Raw genomic sequence first — 10,072 nt, 5'->3', positions numbered from 1 at the left:
GTGGTTGCTGAAAATGACTCATGGTCCGTTTATGATTCTTTTTCAAATAAATCACAGGCCGGGCAACCTGACGTAGTTGAAAGTCCCAGTGGCCAATTCTGTTGTCAGCGTGTTCAGGTCCTTTGACTTGACAGTTGAATGTAGCAGAAGCGGCCCCAAGTGACTGACAGTGGTCACCTGGTGGCCATATAAGGACAACATGCTGAAAAAAATAACCAATCATAAGGGATGTTCCTCATCTGGCAACGGCCCTCCCTCTTGTTCAGTGAGATTGCTCTATGCCAGTTTGCCTCTGGAGCTCCCATACAGCTCAGAGAATTCAGGTGCAAGGCTGGCGCTGACACCATTCATGATGATTCACGGTCCGGCTGCAGTCATTACAGCCTGCAGAGCCGCCTACCAATTTCCCTTCTCCTCCCTTCTGCCCTCTGCCCTTGTCCTCCAGACTTCCAGGGGAGCTCTTCCTCACCTCTGATGCTAGAATCTGACAGCTGAGACACGTGCGCCTCCCTCCGGGCCAGTTCACGCTGTCCTATGTACATCCCTTTGTGTTGTTTCTCCGATCAACTTATTCCAAGGCAATTTGAACAGCCCAGTTCCCTCACAAAATGCTCTAAAATGTCTTTCTAGAGCCCTCCATACAAACTATCTTCTAGTTGGACCTTTCTAACCCTTTATTCATATGTATCCCACCCCCTTCAAAGTCACTTTATCTTATTTATCTATACTTAGTTCCTTCATCGAGGTTTAATGTATGTAGTTGATCAGTAAGAATTTAATGGAAGCGGCAGCAGCCTGTTAGACCCGCGATGTGCAAGGCTGGGGCTGGGAAAACAGTTGCTAAGCAGGCTGGGTCCTGGCACCTCACCCTGTTGTGTCCCCTCCTCAAGGTGAGACCTCGGGCTTGGTAGCTCTACCCAGGAGGCTGAGAAACTGCGTGCTTTATTTGATTGTGGCCTAAATGTCTTTGGTCTGGGTGGTCGGAGACATACTCTTCCTCTCAGATAACCATGTAGTAGATTTACAGCTCGTCTGAACGTGGTGAATACAATATTTACAACATCACCGCAGTGTAAATTTGATTCCAAGAGCTCTGAGCCTGGCGTGTGGGAAGCAGTCGGTTTTCTAATGAGTGGAGCTAACTGTCCATGCAGAACCTCATTTCATCTCAGTGAGAGTCATGGTGTTTTGTTGTTTTATTTTTCTTTTACTAAAATATTTTTTTTCATACAGTATATTCTGACTACTCCCTTCTTTAATTCCTCCCAGATCCTCCCCACCTCCTCTCCCATCAAAATCCATACCCTCTCCCTTTTTCTTTTTTTCAGAAAACTGGGCATCTAAACAATAAAAAATAAGATAAAAGAAAGGCATTTTTTTTTAAAAAAAAATCTATGAATCCATCTTCAAATATGAGTCACAGCCCCTACTTAACCATCACATTGGGAACTTTGATTCAGGAGGATGTTAACAGATGAATCACTAAAGAAGTTAAATGAAGCTAAACTTGTTTCCTTCTGTCCAGAGCTTTAAGAAGCATAGGGCACCAGGAGGAGCCACGGTAGTTAATGCTCATTTCACAAAGCAGCTGTGGGGAATGCAAGGTTTTGAGGCAGAGAGCCCGAGCCCGAGCCCAGCTCTCTATCCGTAAGATGCCTGTTTAGGCCATCATTTTAGGTTTCTGAGTTGTTTCTTTCTCTCGTTTCTTATTAACGTTGACTCTGTTGGAAACACAGGGCTGCAGTGAGACTCGGGTGACTTAAATACATGGAAACAATTTCCAGACTGTAAAGTTCTGAGTACACATTGTTTTTTCTTCAACACACACACACACACACACACACACACACACACACACACAAAATGTTCAAGGTATAGTGGCAGAGTACAGTGTACTATCGGGCAACAGAGGAGGGAAATAATTCTGACCAGGATGATTCATTTATCGCTAGCAGTGGAATGGGATGCCAGAAGCAAGCAGGCACACAGGTGTTCGGGATTGTTTTCTGACACCAGAGGCTATTTATTTTTTTGTTGTTTGCTATGAGCGGGAAGATGGGTGTAACTGGGGATGTGGGAACGCCAATCTTCAAGAGAAGACGCTGTCAAAGATGAGTTTGGTCCGATGATTTTATTTAGGATTTCAGAAATCTCACTAGCATTATATGTTAGTAGACACCATTGAGATATATCCAATTTTAAGCCTCAGGAAAAAAATGTCACTAGGGAAAGGACTTTGAGAGACTACGCAATAATTTCCCTGTAGAGAATTTTTGCATTATCCACATGCTGTTTTTACGCCATGTTTCAGTGGTCCAAGCGGTAGATGCTGGGCAGTTCTGTCTCCCCCTGTAGCAGTATTTTGATGATCAACTTGAAATTTACTCAGAAGAGCTCTGGAGTTTTAGCAAGAAACATGTTGATGTCACATGGTTAGATGTTTATTCAGAAATTCTGAAACTCTCAAGTGCCTCCTGTATGCCCAGCATAATAGCAGGTACTAGGAAGTCAAATATGCCCAGTTTGTAACCTAACTCCATCTTAGTTATTCAGAAGAGTGAGCTAAAACTAGATGCCAAGAGACCGGGTATAGGGACCACTACACATTTCTTATTCTAGTGCTTAGCCAGTCTACTGAACCCTGGTCCAGGGGGGCAGGAACTCGCAGGCTTTACACAGTTAAAGTGATGGCAGCAGCCTGCAAGATAGTGAGACCCCACCAGCCATGGTGGCATGGGACTGTAATCTCAGCACTAGGGAGACAGAGGCAGGAGGATTACAAATTTGAGGCAAGCCTCTTAAAAAAAATAAAAATAAAAATAAAAAAAAGGGAAAAGGGTGAAAGAGTCCCTTAGGCAGAGATGAATGAAGACAGGCCAGGCAGCGAACACAGGATGTATACAAAGCTAACAGTGGAAAGAAAAAAAACAACAAAAAACCAAGAAACCAAAAACCCTGACAAGCCACAACGCAGCTAGAGAGACAGAGGCTGAACAGGAAGAGTATTGTGGGCTCCACTGTGGACTTCTGCCTTCTGGTAAGTAAAGAGGGAACCACTAAAGAGGGTTTGTGGCGGGGGTGGGGACTGTAAAGAGATACGTGCTTAAAAAATAGTGGCAATTTAAAACAGCCCATGCTTTATGTCTTCCACGAAGGACTGAGATCGAGATAATGGGGTGGGAGTACCTGGTAGTGGATTCAGGGAGATAAAGCAGGGGCTGTGCTGCAGTAGTGGAGGTGAGAGAAATGATTTTAAGAAAATCAGACACAAGGTGGTGGTGATAAAGAAGACAGGAGCTGGGCCAGCCGGAGACACGGAGTGGGGAGCCGTGGGAAGATGGCAGTTCTCTTTTCTCCCTACGTTCTTGTCGTTCCAAGCTCTGGATCCACTTTTAGATTTGTTTTTCTTTCTTTCTTTTCTGCGTATCTATCTTTCCACCTTACATCCCAGTGTGAGAAAATCAAAGCGATTGGAATTTTTTTTTTCAAGAAAAATCTGTAGCTCGCTGTGACTGTGTTTACATTATTATCCGTGGCAAAGACCGCAGGAGCGGAGGCTGTTTGCAAATGATGAGCGTCTTCGCTCAAGCGAGCTGTCTCACGTGTCCGACCCACAGAATTGCCATCTAGAAAACAGGACCAAAGGTGGCATCTGACTTGATGGGCTTCCTTGAGAATTCAGTGAGGTAGTAAACACAAAAGCGTTGACGCAGAGCCTACTGCCGCTGGTCACAGCTTGGAGCAGACTATCTGTATTAATTACTTGTCTCGCTACGGTCACAAAAGACCCGACAGACACAACCTAAAGAAAGACAGATTTGTTTTTAATATTGATTTTATATAAGTATGTGTGTGTGTGGCTGTGTGGACGTAAGCGACACGTGCGGCAGGTACCCTAAATGGTCGGAAGAGAGTGTCAGATCTCCCGAAGCTGGAGATACAGGCAGTTGTGGATCCCTTGCTGTGGGTGCCGGCCCTCAGGGGCTGAGTTGTTGCTCCAATCTTTGCATTTGTAATTTTCATTGGGGAGTATTCCGCAGGGAATATAATATAAGCAAGACGCCAATAGCTACAATTGGACATTCCTCCTATAAGCTCTCAGAATGTCCGGGTAGGTCACATGTTGTTTCTACAGCTAAAAAAACTGAGGCTAAGAGAGTCAGTGTTTTTCCCTGTAGAGAATTTTCACACTACCTAGCTCTCTAGCAGGCCCAAGGGCGATAAACACCGCACTAGCAGGTTCTGCCTTTTACCCTTCTCCCCCTTACTAAAAATTATTAGATAATATTTCTAAAGCTACTCCCAAGGTTTATTCCCTTATTTGGCCACTGACTCATTCCTGAGGCTAAACATCAAGAGCCATCTATCAAAATTCATTATTTGGCTAACGTGTCCAATCAGGATGTACCAGCTCACTGTAATTCAGACTTCCCTTTTCCCCTTAAAGCCCTATCTCTAGTTAAAAGAAAATGCCTGCTCGCTGCTGCTCATTGTCTGCCTTTGCAGCCCCTACCCTCACCCCTCCAGGGTAGTGGCATTCTTCTGCTGAGAATTTGGTGTCTGGGTCACTCCCCCTTACAGTGGCCCTTACACCTCATGTTTTATTTCTTTATGGAGTCCTACACTCAGTTGAATACAGATCTTATGGTACTGGCTTATAGTTGTTCGACACTGGTGGATGAGTGTAGCGTGAATTCTAATTGGTCTTGATAATAAAAACCCAGAGTCAGATATTTGGGGGTGAAAGCTGAAAGACCAGGAAAGCAGAGCAGCCAGTCACTAGTTCATACTTCTGTAAAATCCTCAAGCTGAATGGGGTATCCTGTCTCTACAAATCCTCAGACTAAACACTGTCTCTATGAAACCTGAGACTAAATTCTGAGCTCCTTATATTCCTTATATTCCTCTCTCTGCCCATCCACATCTCTTCCCATCTCCACCTTCCCTAGTGCTGGGATTAAAGTTTGAGCCACTACTGCTTGGCTCTGTTTCTCTTGTAGACGGATTCAATCTTGTGAGGCCCAGGGTGGCCTTGAACACATAGAGATCCATCAGCCTCTGTCCTCCTAGTGCTGCGATTAAAGGTGTGTTCCACCACTTCCTGGCCTCTATGGCCAACTAGAGTAGCTAGCTCCATACTCTGATCTTTAGGTAAGTTTTATTTGTTAGATCACAAACGAAATATCAGCACATGTAGAAATCTCTGGGCAAACTTTCGCATAGACTAGCTGGTATGTGACATTGTTAGAGGTTTTCAAATGGCAACCCATGGGCTAATTGACTGAAAGCTGTTATCGATCTCAACAAAATATAAAGTAAATTGAAGTTAAAATGTCTCTCCATCTTTCGATCTTGAAATTATTGTTCTACACGGTGTGGTAGCACCTGTCTTTAATCCTAGCACTAGGGAATCAGAGGCAGACAGATCTCTGTGAGATTGAGGCCAGCCTGGTGTATATAGCAAGTTTCAGGACAGCCAGGGATACACAGAAAAATTCTGTCTGGAAAACAAGAGAGAAAGAAGGAAGGAAGGAAGGAAGGAAGGGAGGGAGGGAGGAAGGAAGGAAGGAAGGAAGGAAGGAAGGAAGGAAGGAAGGAAGGAAGGAAGAAAAGTGATTATTACAACAGGTCTTTTTCTATTTTTGATATTTAAGGGAGAATTGCTACTTTACACATAGAAGTTATTTCTTTTTCTCTCTCTGTGCGTGTGTGCGTGTTAAAAATGTAGTGTTTGGTTTAATTTGGAAGGTAAAGAAAATAATATAAGGAAATAACAGAAGTTCTATATAGAATATAAATACTAGGTACTTAAAAAGTCTTTCTGGCGCAAAGAATTTAAGAGAAAGCGAGATTAGAAAACAATTAAAACTGTATAGCTTTGTTGTCAAGACAGAAAAGTTCTTAAAGGTCAAAGCCAATGGGAAAGTCTTCTTTAGGCGGGAGGAGACAATCGTAAATTCTGTGTATGGTGGGAAGTGACTGACTTGCCTACAGTAGGTGAGTCTATCTGGTAGAAGTAGGATCTAGGGGAAAGGTGACTCCCAAAAGAGATCCCAGTAAATATAACTCTCTGTTTTACTCTTGGGATGCTGAAAAAGATAAATTTCTCCTGAGAACTTTATGCTAGGGAGTTGCTCTCACTGGAATTAAGGCTAGCATTCCCATGACTAATATGAGCAGAGAAATCCCAAACTGAGCATTTAAATCATTCTGAGTTGGGCACTGCCTCCAGGTTCCTGGTTAAAGCAGGTACCAATTCTCCCTGAAGGCAGGCATACTGATTCCAGGCCTCAAAGAATTTCCGGAATATCATTTCAGTTAGCGGTCCAAAATGAAGAAAATCACAAAATAGATGAGGAAGAACCAAGAAACAGAAACAGAACTGTAAAAAGTCCAGAGGGAGCTGGAGAGAGCATGGACCATTCTTCCAAAGTGACTAGCAACTGTCTATAGCTTCAGTTCCGAGGGATCTGACACCCTCTTTTGGCCTTCGTGGGTACCAGACGCATGTGATACACAGGCAGACAGGCAAAAGCACCCATACACATATTAAACAAGCAAACAAATCATTTTAAAAGTTCAGATATTAGACACTTGAGCATAGCTAGGGGTTGGAGAGCCGGCTCAGCTGTCGAGAGTACTTGCTGCTCTTCCTAGGCCCTGCCCTTTGTGCCGCTCTACCATAAAACTCCTATCTTCCTCCAATAATCCGCACATCTTTAATTGAATTGGCTAAGGACTCAAGTCACTTCCCAAAGTTGTTTTGTTTCCTTGTAATGGCATAACTAGAGGGAGTAGGAGTTTGGCCAGTTCAGGAAACTAACTTTTTGCTCTCATCTGTATGGCTGGTAAACTATGCCTTGAAATATTCCCTGGCTATTCTTCTACTTCAGTGTGTCTGTAACAAACCCAGATGATTGCAGAACCATGGTGAGACCCTTCCCTCTATCTCTGATCTCTTAAGTAATAACTTTCTTGATGAATGACTATCATGGACTCCTAAAACAAAAGGTCACGCCCATCACCCACTACTGCCTCCAGATGTAGAATTATTGTCCTTAATGCTTAGGGCGGCCGCCTTCCTTTCTAATGTTGCAGGCAGATCTTAACCACAGAAAATACCAACACTCTGTAGTCCCCTTTCCCAGGGTGGTGAGACATGCTCAGTTGACACTCATCCAGCCGGAGTTCAAGGATCAGTGACTCTTCCGGGAAAGAGATCTGCCGGCTGAGGCATGCGTGCTCTCCTCTCCGGTTGATGACTCACTGCTTCTCACAGTTCATTTTCTGGAAAAGATCCCCAATAGGCAGAATATACTTTTGTCATCACACAGCTGCCTACTTCTTTTGCTAAATAAGAAAGCAAAACTCACAAATAAATACATCTTCTGTGTAGTAACTCATAGCGTGTACTATGACTCTTATGACTCTTACCCAACTACATTTACTGGTGTTTTATATATTTCTTTGTGAAAAACCCCACTCCTTTATTTATAATTAGGGGAATTCTTTCTGACAGTATGTGATTTCCCAAGAAATGACGTTAATAAATACTTTAATACATATTCATCATTTGTGAGGGAGAACACAGGCAAACACAGAAATGTAAGATAGGATCTGTTGATTTGAAACTTGTTTTCCTGAAAGGATAGGTCTGATGGCTTAACATGAATATAATGTTGGAAAAAAATGTATGCTTTTGGAATGCTAACATATGTCACAGAGTCAGGAAACAGAGCTGGTATTACAAGATCACATTCATCCAGAGAAAAGCATCTACAGATGCCCTGTAGCCACGACTGTGTGTGCATTGACACTAACAGAGGGAACTCAGGGTACTTTCCTTATGATCGGAAAAGACAGAAACTTGACACCTAAACCAGTCATTACCACCTGCAAAGGTAGTCCATAGATTAATAGTTAAAAGGAAATGAGGAGTCTATGCTGAACTCTCATTGTTTAACATGCATTGTTCTTTACATGTGTTGGCTCATCATTTTAAAACTACCTTATCATTTACTAACTTTGACCAAGGAACTCTGGATCTTTGGTCTTAGTTAATTCTTTAGGGCATAATAAGACTAAGATTCAACAAAATCCATTAAAGTTAATGCTTTATGGTAAATAGAGAAACCATTTTTGTTCTAAGCCACAGCTTTATGAAAATATTGAAACTTTTATTACAAAATCAATACATGCTATTTATTTAAACAACAAACAACAGTGAACCCTATAAAGTAGACGCTCCCTAGAGTCTGGTCCTTTCCATGTCCCATCAACAGCCTTGTAGGCATCCTTTCAAATGTGAGTTTATTTATTATTTTACCTAATGCTGTATCTGGGAGATATTTTAATAACTATACTCACAGAATTGGCGTACTGTAGGATAGGTATATTTCAGTATACTTTTACTGGTGAACACTTAAGCAATTTTCAATGTCTTATATGTAAGGCCAAACATGATTTTCTTTTACATACAGCTTTGCATATCTGCAAGAATATTTTTCTAGGATAGATTTTTAAAAACTTAATTAGCATGTCAAAAAATTTATATATCTTACATCTTTATATATTGTATTTGTATGGAAATTGTTTCCTTGTTGTTTAAAGAGAGCTGGATTCTAGTACTGTAAACTCCTCTTTGGCCTCATCTCCCTTAGTATCCTGGTGATTTGGGCTTGGAGAGGCTGTTGACAGAGGACCGAAGAAGCTCAAACCGCAGAGGGAGACTCTGCTCACTTAGGAACACCACGGGGCTTGCTGCACCATTGCCTTTACGGGCCTGAGAAAATGAGTCAGAAGAAAACAAGGACTTAATAGTCGAGTGAAAATGAGAGTGCTGAGTATTTGAAACTGTGGGATGAAAAGAGTTCCCCTTCCTTGCTGCTGAATCCTTTCATAACCTCATATAATGAAATAAAGTGTGTGCACTTGTGTGTGACTTCCTGACTCCTTGGAAATCAAATCATTTTATTTGACAACATTCTTACAGTCTAATGTCGTTCTTTTTGGTTGAGCCTTATTTGTCAAAGGAAGGGGGTCTCTAGAAGGATTTCCCAAGTCATTTATACTCAAAGGTTTTGTGTGCCCCCTACATCAAGTGTAGAAATATTATTATTCCAGGCAACAGTGGAGACTTGGAAACGCTTTCACAGGACAGGGCTTATGTCCAGCAGGGCTCTGTGTTGAGTGAGGGAACTGGATGGTAAAAGCTGTTCCCACATTCCTTACACTCCCATGGCTTTCCTGCACCCTGGGCCACACTGTGTCAGGGCAGAGCAGAGAGGTAGCTGAAGGGCTTCCTGTATTTGTAGCATGGTTGGCTCTTCTCGGGGTTATCTGATGTGACTGTATTTCCAACACCCGCCCACCCCACCTTGACATACTCAAGGGGCTTTCCCCTTGGAGTCCTGGGTGCAGGGATGGAACAGAGTCTGTCATTTCACAAAGGGCTTCTCCACGCTCCTGACCTCAACCCACAGGCCTGAGTCCAGCGTGAAGCTGGTGATTCTTGCTAAACTTTTCCCCGCATTCCCCATATTTGTGGAGGTTCTTCTCCATGGCCTTCAGGTTACACTCAGAGAGTATCTGTGGCAGAAACCTGTCCTCCTAGACCCTTAAGCATGTTTTAATCTGTCCCCAGCCCCCTGCATTGGGACTCAGTATAGTAGGCAGAAGTTTTTGTCCCATCAACAGCTCCCAAATAAGCACGCAGAGGCTGTTATTAATTATAAATGCTTGGCCAATAGCTCAGGCTTGTTTCTGGCTCTTTTTTCATTCTTTTTATTGAGCTATGTATTTTTCTCCTCTTCCCTCCCCTTCTATCCTCTCTCATGGTCCCCATGCTCCCAATTTACTCAGGAGATCTTGTCTTTTTCTACTTCCCATGTACATTAGATCCATGGATGTCTCTCTTAGGGTCTTCTTTGTTGTTTAGGTTCTCTGGGATTGTGAATTGTAGGCTGGTTTTTCTTTGCTTTATGTCTAGAAGCTACTTATGAGTGAGTACATATTATATTTGTCTTTCTGGGTCTGGGTTACCACACTCATTATGATGATTTTTAGATTCATC

General features: G+C 42.7%; 1 long non-coding RNA gene across 1 annotated transcript; it reads left to right on the top strand.

Annotated features, from left to right (window-relative positions):
- The first annotated feature begins 2,161 nt into the window (after nucleotides 1-2,161).
- Nucleotides 2,162-8,941, top strand: LOC146895662 (uncharacterized). The gene is made up of 2 exons (XR_014997578.2): nucleotides 2,162-3,037; nucleotides 8,661-8,941. It is a non-coding gene; the product is annotated as an uncharacterized LOC146895662 (long non-coding RNA).
- Nucleotides 8,942-10,072: the final 1,131 nt, after the last annotated feature.

This window comes from Myodes glareolus, chromosome 2 (genome assembly GCF_982192425.1).
Source record: "Myodes glareolus chromosome 2, mMyoGla1.1, whole genome shotgun sequence".
In the NCBI taxonomy this organism is placed as follows: Eukaryota; Metazoa; Chordata; class Mammalia; order Rodentia; family Cricetidae; genus Myodes; species Myodes glareolus.
Note: the sequence above shows the minus strand (reverse complement) of the source record. Positions and strands in the feature narration are given on the sequence as shown.